Genomic DNA, 16,743 nt, shown 5'->3' with positions numbered 1-16,743 from the left:
TGCAATGCGATAGTATTAGAAGGTGGGGCCTTTGGGGGATAATTAGGTCGTGAGGGGGGAGCTCTCATGTACGGAATTTGTGCTCTCAGAGAGACTCCTTTCCCCTTCCACCACGTGAGGACACAGTGTAGAAGGCGTCATCTATGAACCAGAGAGTTAGCTCTTGCCAGATGCTCTGTCTGCCACGCCCTTGATCTTGGACTTCCCAGCCTTCAGAGCTGTGAGCAGTAGATTTCTATGGTTTATAAGCTACCCGGTTTGTGATATTTTTGCTATAGCAGCCTGAAAAGACTAAGCTATCACAATAGTCTCTTAAAGCAATTAAAGAGATTGTCTGGGACAGCCTGGGCAACATAGTGAAACCCCACCTTTACAAAAAATATTTTTAAAATAGCTGGGTATGGTAGGGTGGACCTGGAATCCCAGCTACTCTGCAGATTGAGGTGGGAGGATCACCTGAGCTCAGGAGGTCAAGGCTTTAGTGAGCCCTGATTGTGCCACTGCACTCCAGCCTGGGTGACGGAGTGAGACCCTGTCTTTAAAAAAATAGTTTGTCTGGGAACCAATGCTTAGATCATTCCCCCCAAAATAGATTTCTTCCAAAAGTTCAAGTAGCTCCTGTAGTATGGGGTGATGGCATTAATAAAAGGACATTCCTTTTTTTTTTTTTTTTTTTTTTTGAGATATGGGCCTCATTCTGTCACCTAGGCTGGAGTGCAGTGGCACAAGCATGGCTTACAGCAGCCTCGACCTCCCAGCATCAAGCAATCCTCCCACCTCAGCCCCCCAGTAACTGGGACTACAGGTATGCGCCACCAATCCTGGCTAATTCTGAATTTTTTTTTTGGTAGAGACAGGATCTCCCTATGTTGCCCAGGCTAGTCTTGAACTCCTGGGCTCCAGTGATCCTCCAGCCTCTGCCTCCCAAAGTGCTGGGATTATGGGTATGAGCTGCTGTACCCGGCCCAGAACATCCCTCTTGTTTTCATTTTAAATTTAACTATTTTAAATTAATTCCTGCCTTTGGAAACAAATAAACAAAACAACTAGCAAACTTCAAAGTATTAAAATATACATATACACACATATATATATACACATATACATATATATATATATGTGTAAAAGAAAAAGGTCATTCCTCTCTCCCCAAATTTCCCTCCCTAGAGGTGACACTACTGCCAGTTTCTTGGGCATTCTTCCAAAGATATTCTGTGCATATGCAAACATGTATGTCATAGTCATCCCCAGTTTCTTTTCACACAATGATACTGTACTCGGTACACTGCTTTCATCTTGCTTTGAGCACTTAATGGAGATAGATAGAGAGCGTGGTCTAGTAGTTAAGAGCACAAGGCTTGGGAACCAGACTTCCTGGGTTTAAATTCAAGTATCACTATTAACTAGCCATGCATTTATGGTCAAATGACCTCATTTCTTTGTGCTGCAATTTCCTTTTCTTGCATGATGTTATCTGTCTCCCAAAAAAGATATGTTAAAGTCCTTATCTTCTGTATCTTAGAAGGTGACTTTATTTGGAAATAGGGTCTTGGCAGAAGTAATCAAATTAAAATGAGGTCATTAGGATGAGCCCTAATCCAATGTGACTGGTGTCCTTAGAAAAAGGGGAAATTTGTACCAGACACACAGACATGCACACTGGGAGAATACCATGTGAATGCTGGATTTATGCTGCCACAAGACAAGGAACGCCTGCGGCTACTCGAAGCTAGAGGAAGCAAGAAAGGATCCTTTGCCTACAGGTTGGAGTGGGCGTGAGCCTGCCAACACCTTCATTTCTGACTGTAGCCTGTAGAACGGTGAGACAATACCATTCTGTTGTTCTAAGCCACCCAGTTACCCAGTTTATTGTACTTTGTGACAGCAATCCTAGGAAACCAATATACACACATTAAATGAACTAGAATAGGCCCAGAATCTAAGACTATGCCCGATAGTCATGAAATACTATGTAAGTGTTAGCTGTTATTATTACATAGATATACATAATCCTTTTTTTTTTTTTTTTTTTTTTTTTTGAGATAGGGTCTTGCTTTGTCACCCAGGCTGCAGGGCAGTGATGTGATCTCAGTTCACTGCAACTTCCACCTCGTGAGTTCCAGCAATCCTCCCATCTCAGCTTCCTGATTAGCTGGGGCTACAGGTGTGAGCCATCATGCCTGGCTAATTTTTCTATTTTTTGTAGAGAGGGGGTTTGCCACATTGCCCGGGCTGGTCTCGAACTCCTGGGCTCAGGTGATCTGCTTGCCTCAGGCTCCCAAAGTGCTGGTATTACAGGCATGAGCCACTGCGCTGGACCTGCCTCATTCTCTGTAACAACTACATAATATTTTCTTCGTGGCTTTGGCAAAATTTATCACTTAGTTTTATTATCAAAATACATTGTTAAAAAATTTAATACTACTAAAAGGCTTGCAATGAAAAATAGCAGCATCTTCCCCCATTCTTGTTCAACCCCCTAGTCTCACTTCCCAAAGGCAAATGTTTTCAGTTACTCAGGTCCTCCTTCTGCTATTTGTCTCTATCTTTCTAAATGCTGTACTTATGCTGCCACGTCCTGATTTATCAGTTTCACAAACTCTCTTCTCTCTCCCTATTATGATAGATGAGGATTTTGGTTTATGACACCCCACATCCTGCACACACACACAGACACACACACCCTTTTGTCATCTTCACAGTATGATTATATAACCATTTTTAGTTATGTAATAGGTTGTTAAAATAGAATTTTAAGTCTTTGAGATCCAACTGAGACTCTAAAGCTGAGAACAATAGGTGCAAAGGGCCCTACATTCTACACAGAAATTCTAGACAATCCAGGCAGGGCTTGCAAATGAGGTGTCCCCAGAGTGGCTCTTCCAGCCTTGGCCACTGACTACCTCTAGTCTATAAAAAAGAAGGCCAAGAATTAAGCAGGGGGCTGAAGGGCCAGATCGGGGGACTGCTCTGGAGAGAGTTATCAGAGTACTGCGTTTCCTACCCCATCCTCAACATGCAGTGAGAGAAAGACTCCTCACATTCATCCTAAACTAGCGGGGGTTTAGGGAGCTTTCAAGAGCATCCTCAGAGAGTCAGATAGGCATTTCCTGAAATTTGGGAAGACTCAATATACTCAGTGACTGACTCACACATGAAAACAAAATGGTGTGTGAAGGCCAGGAGCTGGCTGGAGCAGACCGCCTCACAGCAGAACAGAGAGTCAAGGTTGACCAGCTTTTCCAGGGGCTGCCAGGGTTTTCTATGGGTCAGATTGGATTCTGTGGAAAAGAGCTGCTAATGGGTTGCTTTTGAAATTCTCCACTAGGCCAGGCGGGTTCCGTGGCTCACGCCTGTAATCCCAGCACTTTCGGAGGTCAAGTGGATGACTTGAGGTCAGGAGTTCGAGAGCAGCCTGGCCAACATGATGAAACCCCATCTCTACTAAAAATACAAAAATTAGGCTGGGGGCGGTGGCTCGCACCTGTAATCCCAGCACTTTGGGAGGCTGAGGCGGGTGGATCACAAGGTGAAGAGATCAAGACCCTCCTGGCCAACATGGTGAAGCCCCGTCTCTACTAAAAATACAAAAATTAGCTGGTGCTAATTACAGGGGCTTGGTGGCACGCCCCTATGGTCCCAGCTACTCTGGAGGCTGAAGCAGGAGAATCACTTGAACCTGGAAGGCAGAGGTTGCAGTGAGCTGAGATGGTGCCACTGCACTCCAGCCTGGTGACAAAGCAAGACTCCATCTCAAAAACCAAACAAACGAACAAACAAAAACAAAAATTAGCTGGGCGTGGTGGCACATGCCTGTAATCCCAGCTACTCAGGAGGCTGAGGCAAGAGAATCGCTTGAACCTCAGACACAGAGGTTGCAGTGAGCCAAGATTGCGCCACTGCACCCCAGCCTGGGTACACAGAGAGACCCTGTCTCAAACAACGACAACAACAACGACAACAACAAAAACCCACCCGACTGTACCATCTGGAAGGGCGGAAAGTGACCCCAACCAAGAGTGAGCCACCAGAAGCCAGGTGCCAAGGGGGCAGTTGTCAGTGGCCAGCCCAATGAGGCATCTCCCAGGTCAAGGGAAGTACATCTAAAACATCCCCAGTGACGGGGCTGGTCCCATGACTCACCCTTGAACAGCTGATACACCAAGAGGGCACACATGCAGATGACAACCATGCAGGCCAAGAGCTCTCCTTCTCCTCACGGCTATCTTTTCCATGTCTGCCTCTAACCCTAGAGGAGCCAGAGGCAACACAGTGAGCAAGATGGGACATAGTGACATTGGCCCTGAACCGAGGGTTGCCAGATTTAGCACATAAAAATAACTCGATGCCCAGTTGAATTTGAATTTTAGATAAACAATAAATGCTTTTTGAGTATAAGTATATCCCATGCCATATTTGGGACATAATTATATTAAAAGTACTTGTTGCTTTCTTGAATTCAGGTTTAACTGAGCATCCTACATTTTACTTGGCTGCCCTACTCATTCTTCTTGCCCACTGCAAACTTCAAGCCTGTGTCAGGCCCAAGCTGCAGGAGAAAGCTATACATTGGATAAGAGCTTAGTATGCCGATATTAGACTAAATTGGACTTTGGGTTACCTTGGGGGAAAAAGAGACTATTCATTAATAACCCAAGAGTACTCAGAAAAGCTACAAAGATTGCTGTTTCATCCATGGAGCTGAAAAGGTGAGATGAAAAGGTTTGTGCTGGAACATCTCAAGTCCATTGTGTTCAGAAAGCCAGTGATAGGTATATTAAGTTCAGCACTTAGGGTATTAATATCACATAAATATTATTTGTTGCTGAGCCAAGTTGGGAATCAGATTGCATTCCTTATACAACTTTTTATTTTTTCTGAGTTAACAATCGCCTGGTTTAAGCATTTTCCATTTTTAAAAGCCATTTGTGTTTCTTTTTCTGTGAACTGCTTATTCATGTCCTCTGTGGGGTTGTGGAACTTTCTCTTACTAATTTATAAAAGTTTATTTATACACTAAAAATTAATGTAAAAGAAAGCTCTTTTATTAGGGAACTGGAAATTGCAAGTAAGAGAGGATAAGTGGATCTTTTCTGACATTTGTGTTGGGAAACTTAGATTTCACTGTGCCCAGCTGTTAATATCTAGAACTGCTCTTCCAAAACAAACTTTCTCAAATCAATAGTTTCTTTAAATATTCCTTTAATGCTTATATGCTCATTTCTTGGTTAAAAATTTCCCAAGAAGAATGTGTACAATTAAGACACAGCTCATCAGCATTTTTCTCATTTGAGCATGATCATTCATCGTTGGGACTTATTTCCATGAAATTAACCCATACCAGGAAAATAGCTGCAATTATCACCTCACTGATATTGTGAGAAATTTCTCTTGAGAAACTACTGCTATGTGGTAATAATATTGTTACAGCAAGGGTCACAAAGATTAAAATCATGAATCTTTTTTCTTACTCTGTTCGTGGTTTTGTAATTCTGATCTAATAACAAATGTTATTGTAATGTTCCGGCTCTGATTAGAATATCAGGACCTTTTAATTGTTGGTGAGATTTAGTCTCCAAGGTTTCTCTGAAGTAACGGGAATCATATGGTAAGGTAAATGTAACGTTTTGGATTACTGCCACTGCATGTAAATTTTCATTGTAAACGACGGCAAACCACTCAACTAATTTTTGCATATAATTCCTTTTAAAGAATCCCTTCATTCTGAAGGGAAATAAAATATTCCCAAAACAAATACACTAAAATATGAATTCAGAAATGAATTGAGAGAACAATAGACAGGAAAATTGCATTTCAGATGAGCTGTCAGTCAAATCTCATATTTGTTGATAATTTCTCAGAAGAGTCCAGGGTGGGCTTCATTTCTAATTTTTATTTATAAATTCAGTTTTAAGATTGCAACGAGGCATGGTGATTCTCCTGTTTCATTATCTAATTATTTTTCTAGAATGAACAACATGTAGGAAGGGCTGGATTCCAGAATCCCATAGCCCTGGAATAAAAAATCTTTGCATGTCTTGCAGATGCCAGCTCTGTTTAGTCTTGGCGAAATCACCCTCAGCATATGTAACATCTTGCACTCCTGTTCTCCTTTTATCTCTATTCAGTGGGAAACTAGCTTTTTGGGCACCTCTGTCTTGAAAATTGACAAATGTTTCCTCCCTTTATTCCTCTGCAGGACACAAGTTTATCTATCAGGCCCGGCGTTTCTTTAGCAGAGTGGTGGTAAGATAAAAATCTGATCAGTATACCAATCAGTCAATCAATCAAATGTACTCCAGGATATCCAAGGCATTGTGGAGGGAGAATGTGGCTGTTTACTGAGGGACAGTCATATTCCTGGCACAATGTTAGGTGTTTTCACTGTGCAGTTTATTGTTTTAGCGATGGGGTCTCACTCTGTCACCGAGGCTGGAGTGCAGGGGCACAAGCATAATAGTTCACTGAAAGCTAGAACCCCTGGGCTCAAGTGATCCACCTGCTCCAGGCTTCTGAGTAGCTGGGACTATGGGTGTGCACCACCACACCTGGCTAATTAAAAACAAATTTTTAAAAGAGATAAGGTCTCTCTATGTTGCCCAGGCTGGTCTCTAATACATGGCCTCAAGTGATTCTCCCACTTCAGCCTCCAAGTCGCTGGGATTATAGATACAAGCCACTGCACTGGCCATGTGTGCAGTTTACTTGAACTCTTGCAATAATTTCCTCAAGGTAGATGAGGAATCTGAAGGTCAGAAAGTTGGAGTTACTTTGTGAAGGCCTCTAGCTGGTAAATGTCAGCATTTGTCCACTGCCCCCTGCCTCACACTCTCATACTCAGCTGCAGGCAGTTCTTCAGCTGGTTTCATCCAAGTGTCTCTGGTTAGTTTGAGACACAAAAGTAATCATACTTTGAATAACCTTTGTGCAAGTTTCGTGGAGCTGATGAAAGTAATGTCGTAGAATTGCTAGAATCATAAGCAAACATGGAGTTAATCAGACAACAATTAAAGAGGAAGAAATTGACAAGAATGAGAACATAATAGGATCTTCAAAAGAGAAGCATTTGACAACTGTAGGTTAAGGGAGGTCATTGAGAAAAAACTAAGTACTTCAACATATTTGTCAAATGTGCTACTGGACAAGTTTTTAGAAAAAGTAGACCTCAAATCCTAAATCAACACTAATTTTGGTTTTTGTTCTAAACATTAAAGCAGACTTACAATTGCAACCTAAATTTTATTGTATATATAACAACATAGAATGTTGTTATTATTATTATTGAGATGGAGTCTTGCTCTGTTGCCCAGGTTGGAGTGCAGTGGCACTATCTCGGCTCACTGCAACCTCTGCCTACCGGGTTCAAGTGATTCTGGTGCCTCAGTCTCCTGAGTAACTGGGACTAAAGGCGCCTGCCACCACGCCCAGCTAATTTTTGTATTTTTAGTAGAGACAAAGTTTCACCATTTTGGCCAGGCTGGTCTGGAACTTGTGACCTCAAGTGATCTGCCTGCCTCGGCCTCCCAAAGTGGTGGGATTACAGGCATGAGCCACCAAGCCCAGCCTACATAGAATATTATTCTGATCAATTTTTTCCCTATCTTATATGAAATTTTTGTGTGAGAATCTCTTTGTCTGTTTGTGAAGTCAAACAGTGACCGAGAGAACTCGTATTCTTTGTCATGCTGTTTTGTGCTTCTGAACCTGTGTCCGTGGCGTTCCGATTGCCTGCAGGAACTTCTCTCGTTCTGCAGGAAAACACCTCTTGGCTGCTCTCAGCCTTCAATATCACCTCTTACATGAGAGTTTCCTTCAACCTTTCCTGCCCATTAGCTGTTCTCCTACTGTGTTCCTGTAACACTTGGCACACATCTCCGTAGCTGCTCCCCGCTGCATGTAATGATTAGTTGACATGCATCTTTCCCTCTGGGCTGTAACTACCTCTTCAAAAGCAAGCTCATCTCTCATCCACTCTGTCACCCAGGCTGAGTTCAGTGGTGCAATCACGGCTCACTGCAGCCATGACCCCCAGACTTAAGCCATCCTCCCACCTTAGCCTCCTCAGTAGCTGGGACTACCGGTGTGCCACCATGCCTGCCTTATTTTTTGTACTTTTTGTAAAGATGGTGTTCTGCCATGTTGCCCAGGCTTGTCTAAAACATCTGGACTCAAGAAATCCACCCACCTCAGCTTCTTTGCTGAAATTACAGGAGTGAGACACTGTACCCAGGCTGTTTTTATTTTTTAAATTAAAAAAAAAATTTTTTTAGAGACAGGGTCTCACTCTGTCACTCAGATTAGACTGCAGTGGCACAATCATGGCTTATCACAAAACCTTGAACTCCTGGGCTCAATTTATAACAATAATTATATTATTGTTTAATAATCTTTTAAGTTCCAATGGAAGTGGTACATATTCCACCCAGCCTTCCCATTTTCCTGAAGCTGCAACAAATCACTCAGAACGCTCAACCTTCATGTCTCAGGACCTTTTTTTTTTTTTTTTTGACAGAGGGTCTTGCTCTGTTGCCAAGTACATTTTATTGATTGAATGACTGGTACACTGATCAGATTTTTATCTTATCAAAGCTCTATGTTGGAGTGCAGTGGCACAATCTCGGCTCACTGCAGCCTCCACCTTCCAGGATCAAGAGATCCTCCCACTTCAGCCTCCTGAGTAGCTGGGACCACAGGCATGCACCACCACACCTGGCTAATTTTTTGTATTTTTTTTTTTTTGTAGAGATGGGGGTCTGATGGGGTGGGGGTTTCACTTTGTTGCCTGGGCTGGTGTCGAACCCCTGGGCTCAAGGGATCCTCCCACCTCAGCTTCCCAAAGTGCTGAGATTACAGGTGTGAGCCTCTGCACCCAGCCAGCTTCTCATGCCTTTTAACTGTGGTTTTTGCCTCCTGTCTAGATGACTGCTTCTTGAGTTCAGAGACATATTTTGTTCATCTTTATGCCTTTCAGTGCCTTGTGTGTAGAAAGTGCTCAAGAGACTTAACACATTGTTGGTCAGCTTTGGTTGTCTTAATGACCAATCCATCACCTTACAATTTACTGCCAAAGTTATATGTTTGATTCTGACATCTCTGATTTGGTTGGAGTTTCCAGTGCCACAGCTTCTGCTTTTTTCACTGCAATGTCTGTGCATGCTGATGACAGATTAATAAAATTGGATGTCCCAGCCATTGAAATTCCCTTTTGCCTCCCTCCCAACCCTCTTCCAGAGTCTTATTCCCAGTCTCATGACAGAATTTCACAGGTAACTGCTGTCTGCAGCTCAAAGAAGCCACTCTTAGTGACAATGAGCTGACCATTAAAATGGGTTGCAATTCAGAAAGGATTGCACAGCTATCCCAATTGCTGAGGATGTTAGAATTCTGCTTAGGTTATTGATAGGTTTATGTCCAAATGCACTCTAATTGAGGAATCTCTGATGAATTCATTCAACATTCTTTTAGCAAATATTTAGCACCTAGTGTCTGCCACCTGCCATGCCACAAGCTAGAGATGGACCAGGAGACGGGACAGACACAGTTCCTGTCATCTTAAAGCTTAGTTTAGTGGGGATGAGAAGATGCAGAATGTAGGTGCTGGGAGTTATAACCGAAAAGGGCAGGGTGCTCTGGGAGGATGTTGGAGGGGTCCTTACCAGTGACAGAGGCGAGATAAGGAAATGATCGTGAAGCTAAGGTAGAGTAGGAATTAACTAGCTGTGTGTGTTTGGGGCATGGGGCTGGGGACTGGTTTGACAAGAGAGTCCCAGGAAGAGTGACCGTGAGTGGGGATAACATGAAGGGGGACACAGGATGCTCCGGAAGAAGTACACCATGCCCTGAGATGGCTCTAATTCTGCAAAGAAATTCATGATTATTTGCATTGCACCTGTATGGAAAAACAAAAGAATATAATCTAAATGTGAATTAAGCATCAGAGGAAATAACCTCTTCTGATTATACTAGGTCAGGATAATGAGAAGAGATGATGTATCCACAGGTTTCCTATTCATTTCTTATTTTCAGTATTTATTCATTTCACACTTATCACATGTCAAGTGGTGGTAAGAATTCTATTAAGAAACCCATTGAGTGCCCCAAATAGACTAGAGATGGTACATAATGAATGGAAGTTCATGATCTTTCTATCTTCAGAAGATGTTTGTTCCAACAGAACTCACATCTTATTGATAGACATAGTAATTATGAGTAGAGTATCAGATTTTGGTTTCCAGGGCAGTGTGTCCAAAATGTGACATTTCAGAAGCCCTAGTAGTTCGTATTAAAAATGTATATCCATTACCCGCCTTCAGCTACCCAGTTGTGGGAGGCGAAGACTTGGGTGCATTTAAGATTCTGCTGCCGTGGCTGAGGGAGACATTGCTGTTGGAGGCGTCATGGGCATTAATACTGCTTTACAAGAGGTGCTGACCACTCTCATCACAATGGCCTAGCACATGTAATTCTGAAAGCTGCCAGTCTTAGACAAGTGCCACGTCCACCTCTGTGTGCTTGCATCCCACCGTGATGGCCTGTGGATGTCAAGTTGGTGGAAGCCCTCCGTGCTGAACACCAAATCCACCTAAATAAGCTGGTGACATCAAGAAACTGAGACTGGGTAGGCCTTGGTGAAATTGACAGAGAGGGAAAGCCCAGTAATGTGGTTGGTTGCAGTTCTGCGGTAGTTAAGGACTATGGCAAAGAATCTAAGGCCAAGAATGTCATCAAGGAGTACTGTACTTCCAAGGCAAGAGATGAACAAATAAAAAACTCGGCTCTTGTTTTTTTTTTTTTAAAAAAAGCAGGCTGGGCGCAAGTGGTTCACCCCTATAACCCTAGCACTTTGGGAAGGCCAGGTGGGCAGATCACTTGAGTCTAGGAGTTGGAAACCAGCCTGACCAACACGGTGAAACCCCATCTTTACAAAAAAAGTACAAAAAGAATTAGTCGGGCATGGTGGTGTGTGCCCGTAGTCCTAGCTACTTGGGAGGCTGAGGTGGGAGGAGAGATTGAGCCCGGGAGGCGAAGGATGCAGTGAGCTGAGATTGTGCCACTGCATTCCAGGCTGGGTGACAGAATGAGACCTTGTCTTTAAAATAATAGTAATAATAAAGCATATTCACAAGCCTGCCATGGACCTACTTAATCAGAATGCCCACCATGGGATCTACAGGACTAGCAACTCTCTGGGGGTTCTATTGCACACTTAACTTTGAGAACCTCCATCCTATTGAAGGGCCTCTGAGTGCTTCATGGCAGCCTGGAGCCAAGCTGGCTACATAAGAACTGCCTGGAGTTTTGTTTCTAATTATTAACTAAACTTTACACTTTATTTGGGTTTCACTAGTTTTTCTACTAATATTCTTTTCTTGTTCCAGTGTCCCATCTGGAGTACCATAACACATTTAGTCATCATGTCCCTTTGGTCTCCTCTGATCTGTGACAGTTTCATGGATTTTTTTTGTTTTTCATAACCTTGATAGTTTTTGTTTTGTTTTGTTTTTTGAGATGGAGTTTCACTCTTGTCACCCAAGCTGAAGTACAATGGAGCGATCTTGGTTCATTGCAATCTCTGCCTCCCAGGTTCAAGCGATTCTCCTGCCTCAGCCTTCTCAGTAGCTGGGACTACAGGCATGTGCCACCATGCCCAGCTAATTTTTTGTATTTTTAGTAGAGATGGGGTTTTGCCATGTTGACCAGGCTGGTCTCGAACTCCCGACCTCCGGTGATGCACCTGCTTTGGCCTCCCAAAGTGCTGGGATTACAGGCGTGAGCCACTGTACCTGGCCCTTGATAGTTTTGAAAAGTACTTTTTGACCCAGGCGCAGTGGCTCACGCCTGTAATCCCAGCACTTTGGGAGGCCAAGGCGGGCGGACCACCTGAGGTTGGGAGTTCGAGACCACCCTGACCAACATGGAAAAGCCCTGTCTCTACTAAAAATACAAAATTAGCCAGGTGTGGTGGCACATGCCTGTAATCCCAGCTGCTCGGGAGGCTGAGGCAGGAGAACTGCTTGAACCCAGGAGGCGGAGGCCTTGCTGTGAGCTGGATAGTGCGCCACTGCACTCCAGCCTGGGCAACAAGAGCAAAACTCTGTCTCGAAAAATAAAAATAAAAAAAAGAAAAAGAAAAGTACTTTTTGGGTATCTTGTACAATGTCCTTCCACTTGAGTTTATCTGATGTCTTTCTCATGATCAGACTGAGGTTATGGATTTAGGGAAGAATACTGCAGAGGTGGAGGTGAAGTAGCCTTCTTATCACATCATATCAAAGGTAGACACTATCAACATAACTTATCAACTTTGATTGCCAGTCTTTGGCTAACTGGCCAGGGAAAGGATTGCCAGTTTTCTCCATTCTAAAATTATTCCCCCAGCAATCCGCTCCCACAACACTGTATTCTTTGGAAGAGAGTCACAGAGTGAAACCCACAGTCAAGGTGGAGGTGGGAATTAAGCCTTCCTTTCTGGAGAAGGGAATATCTACATAAAGTGTTTGGAATTCTTGGAATTCTTCTGTAAGGGAGATGTGCCCCTTCTTCCCCCTTTATTTATTCAATGATTTATGTATACCAATATGGGCTTACAGATATTTATTTTATATTCTGGGTTATAATTCACCACTATATTATTTTATTGCTCAAAATGTCCAGCTTTGGCCATGGAAAGCTCTTTCAGATTGGCTCCTGTGTCCCTCGCACATGCCCCGTCCTTTTGGTTTTGTGATGCTTCATTCTTTTTGGCACTGTAAGATGCTCCGGGATCAACTTGTATATTCCCTTCCCAGTCCTAGAATCAACCATTTCCCCAAGTGGAGTTTTTTGTGTTTTTTTAACAAACATATATTTTTGCCTCCTACTCCCAAATGGTCTAGAAAAATCCAAGAATATGATTTTTAAATTATTATTATTCAATGAAATAACACATGCTCATGGTAAAAATAAATTCAAACAATGCAAAGGGACTCTCGATGCTAAAAGTAAGAGCGTGTCAGTCTTCCTGCTCAAAGGCAACCTATTGCCATAAATGGTCTAAACATATTTCTGAATACATATATATGTACATATGTCCATATCACCCATATTTTCACAGAAATGAAAGTACACTACCAACACTGTATTGAACCTTATTTTCACTTAACAACACATCTTGGAGATTGTTACATGATCACAGATCAACATTGTCTTCGTCTGTTTGTGCTGCTATAACAAAATACTCAAGACTGTGTAATTTTTGTTTTGGTTTTTTTTTTTTTTTTTTTTGAGATGGAGTCTCACTCTGTTGCCCAGGTTGGAGTGCAGTGTCATGATCTTGGCTCACTGCAGCCTCTGCCTCCCGGGGTTCAAGTGATTCTCCTGCCTCAGCCTCCCGAGTAGCTGGGACTATAGGCATGCACCACCACACCCAGCTAATTTTTGTATTTTTAGTAGAGATGGGGTTTCACCATGTTGGCCAGGATGGTCTCGATTTCTCGACCTTGTGATCCACCCACCTCAGCCTCCCAAAGTACTGGGACTACAGGCATGAGCCACCGTGCCCATCCAGACTGGGTAATTTATGAAGAACAGACATTTATTTTATCACGGTTCTGGAAACTGAGAAGTCCAAGATCAAAGCACCAGCAGGCTCAGTGTCTGGTGAAGGCTGCTCTCCACTTCCAAGATGGTGCCTTGTTGCTGTGTCCCAACATGGTGGAAGAGGGAAGAGCAGAAGAGAACAAATCCACTTTCCCAAGCCCTTCTACAAGGGCCCGAGTCCCATCTATGAGAGGTCTCTGTTCTCATGACCTCCTAGAGGCCCCCCCTTTTTTTTCTTTTTTAGATGGAGTCTCGCTCTGTCACCAGGCTGGAGTGCAGTGTCATGATCTTGGCTCACTGCAACCTCTGCCTCCCAGGTTCAAGCGATTCTCCTGTCTCAGCGTCCTGAGTAGCTGGGACTACATGCATGCACCACCACGCTCAGCTAATTTTTGTATTTTTAGTAGAGACGGGGTTTCACCATGTTGGCCAGGATGGCCATGATCTCTTGACTTCGTGACCCACCTGCCTTAGCCTCCAAAAGTGCTAGGATTACAGGCATGAGCCACCACACCCGGCCATGGCCCCACTTCTTAATACTATTACATGAGCCCTTAAATTTCAACACATGAATTTTAGGGAATACATTTAGACCATAGCAGACATCATCCTTTTCTGCAGTGGCATAGAGATTCAGTGGCTAGCCATGGTGTAGTTTATTTCACCCCTTGCTTATTGATACACATTTAGGTTGCCTATGGGTTGTGCCATTATGAGCAATGCTGCTATGAACTTCCTGTAGATGCATTTTTATACATGCATTAGGATATCACGGCAGTGAACTCAGATCAGCGAAATTATTGGGTCAAATGGAATATGTCTGCAGCATTTTTTGTGTTTTATTGTTTTTAGTCCTTTAGCTTTCTCTGACCAAGGAATATGCCTGTAGTACTTTTTGTTTTGTTTTGTTGCTTTTATTTCTTTAGCTATCTCTGACCAAGGAAGATGCCTGTAGCATTTTGATAGATATTGATGCACTGCCATGGAAAAAGGTTATGTCAACATCTACTCCCACGTGAAGCGTGTCCTTTCTCCACATTCTTCACAACACAGTGCATAGCTGAATTTTTTTTAACTTTTGTCTGAGAGGTGAAAAATGGTACCTCAACATTTTAAATGTCTGTGACTTTAATGATGAGTGATAACTATTATATTTTTATCTGTTTATGAATATTTTGAACTTTTATGAGTATGTAAACTGCCTATTCATACCTTTTGTCCTTTTTCTTTATTGGATTAACAGACTTTTCTTGTGGATTTTATAAGCACTCTTTATGTATTAAGGAAACATATATACCCTTGCCTTCTGCGTTGTACATATTTTTTCAGAATATGCATTTTATAAATGCTTCTCATAGAGAGTGAAATAATAGACATTGGAGACTTGAAAAGTTGGGAATGGGGGGGCAGAATGAGAAATTATATAATGGACACAATGTACATTATTAGGGTGATGGTTACACAAAAGCCCAGACTTCACCACTATGCAATATATCCATGTCACAAAACTCATGCCCCCTAAATCTATTTTAAAAAATAAATACATTTTTAAAAGTGTTTCTCAGGTGACTCTAATGACAGCCAGGCTGAGGAACCACTGCTAGGGAATTGCATGTTAATCAGGGTTAATATGTCCCATGTGTGGGCCACCTCCAGGTAAAGGGAACAGCTACTGAGCAGGTGTGGTCTGAAGATTACAAAACTCCCTGTCCGAAATCTTCACAGCTACTCGAGTAGAGATTCCCAGCATTAAACCCACCTTTGAGGGGTGAGGCAGTGCTACCAGAGAGGTTAGTAGCACTAACCCATGATTGTGCAGTGGCAGGACTGCCTCTTCTCCCATGTCCTTGAGTTTAGGTACAGAAGACTAGGATGACAGAGGGAGACTTTTGGCATAATACCATAAGACATAGCCACAGCCTTGTTAATGAGGCTGAGCGAAAGTTCCGATTCTCTTGTAAGCACCACATCCTTAGGGCAGACAAGGCAGAGGCCTCTCTTCCCCTTCTCTGTCTTTCACACCCCAGGTCCTGAAGCTTCATACTATCAAGATGGAAAGGAACAATGCACAGCTCAGCAGAAGACAGGAACCAAAAGAGAGGCTGTGTGGGGGAAAGGGACAGGACAGAATGTCCAGGGGAAAAGGCTCTTCCTCCAAAGGGAAGGAGCTGCCACCTGGATGCCAGAGGGTCACAGTGAAGCCCTTGTTAGTGAGAGAAACCCAAGAAGGGTAAGCTGCTGAGAGAGGAGCAGATGAGCAACTCCACACTCTTGGCCCCTTTGTGGTCTATCGGGTGGGAATATTCAACTGAACGTGAAAGGGCTGTTTTATACATAACTCTGGACTCCATGTATGTTTCACTGGCTAACTATAGGACCATCTGCTCCATCCCCTTCCTCCCATGATGATTGTGTAGAGAGGGTTGTGTTTGAGCCTACATTCTGGGATCTGACCCAAACTGAGGAATGAGGACATTTTAGATGAAATGCATAGACCAGTGGTTCTCCAAGTGTGGTCTTAGGACCAGCAGCATCAGCATCACCTGGGAACTCATTAGAGATGCAAATTCTGGGCCCTCACACCAGAGTGACAGAATTAGAAACTCAGGATGGGGGTGCTAGCAGTCCAGGTTTTAATAAACCCTCCAGGTGATTCTAAAGCTCAAGTTTGAGAACCACAGCTCTAGAAAGGAGTCACTGATGTCTGCCATGGCTTCCAAATGTAACAGAATGGAGCCTGTAAGCAAAATGAAGGCAAGAGGAGCATAACCACTCCGGATAGTCTCTTTGGGCTAGAGATGTTTTCACCAGAGAGCTGGCACCCAAGTGCTGTGTGCATTTGCCGCAAAGGTTTCCGAACAAGAACTCCTGCAGGAGATTCCAGGGGAGGCCCAGGAGCCAAAGCCTGTCTACAGACAAGAAATTTTTAAAGATCCACCCCCATCTGCAGAGGTGGAATTTTTAAAGAGAGTTACATTGCTATAGGAATGGAGGCGTTAATTTTTCTTATTTTGCCTGGCGCAGTGGCTCGTGCTTATAATCTCAGCATTTTGTGAGGCTGAGGTGGGAGGATTGCTTGAGCCCAGGAGTTTGAGACCAGCCTGGGCAACATAGCGAGATCCCATCTCTACAAAAAAAAAAAAAAAAAAAAAAACATTAGCAGGG

General features: G+C 43.2%; 1 long non-coding RNA gene across 4 annotated transcripts in view; it reads right to left on the bottom strand.

The window, feature by feature from the left end:
- LOC105476034 (uncharacterized) overlaps window positions 1–16,743 on the bottom strand; it is a 72,837-nt gene that overhangs the window by 28,889 nt on the left and 27,205 nt on the right. For 2 of the 4 annotated variants that reach the window (XR_011606842.1, XR_983801.3), the window contains exon 1: window positions 4,144–4,428. The exons of 1 other annotated variant lie outside the window; for it this stretch is intronic. This is a non-coding gene — a long non-coding RNA (uncharacterized lncRNA). Of the gene's footprint in view, window positions 1–4,143; window positions 4,430–16,743 lie in introns of those variants that run through there. One more of the 4 variants, XR_983802.3, reaches the window with a different exon arrangement.

This window comes from Macaca nemestrina, chromosome 8 (assembly GCF_043159975.1).
Source record: "Macaca nemestrina isolate mMacNem1 chromosome 8, mMacNem.hap1, whole genome shotgun sequence".
Taxonomy (NCBI): Eukaryota; Metazoa; Chordata; class Mammalia; order Primates; family Cercopithecidae; genus Macaca; species Macaca nemestrina.
The sequence above is the reverse complement of the archived record's forward strand: the minus strand, read 5'-3'. Positions and strand labels throughout refer to the sequence as shown.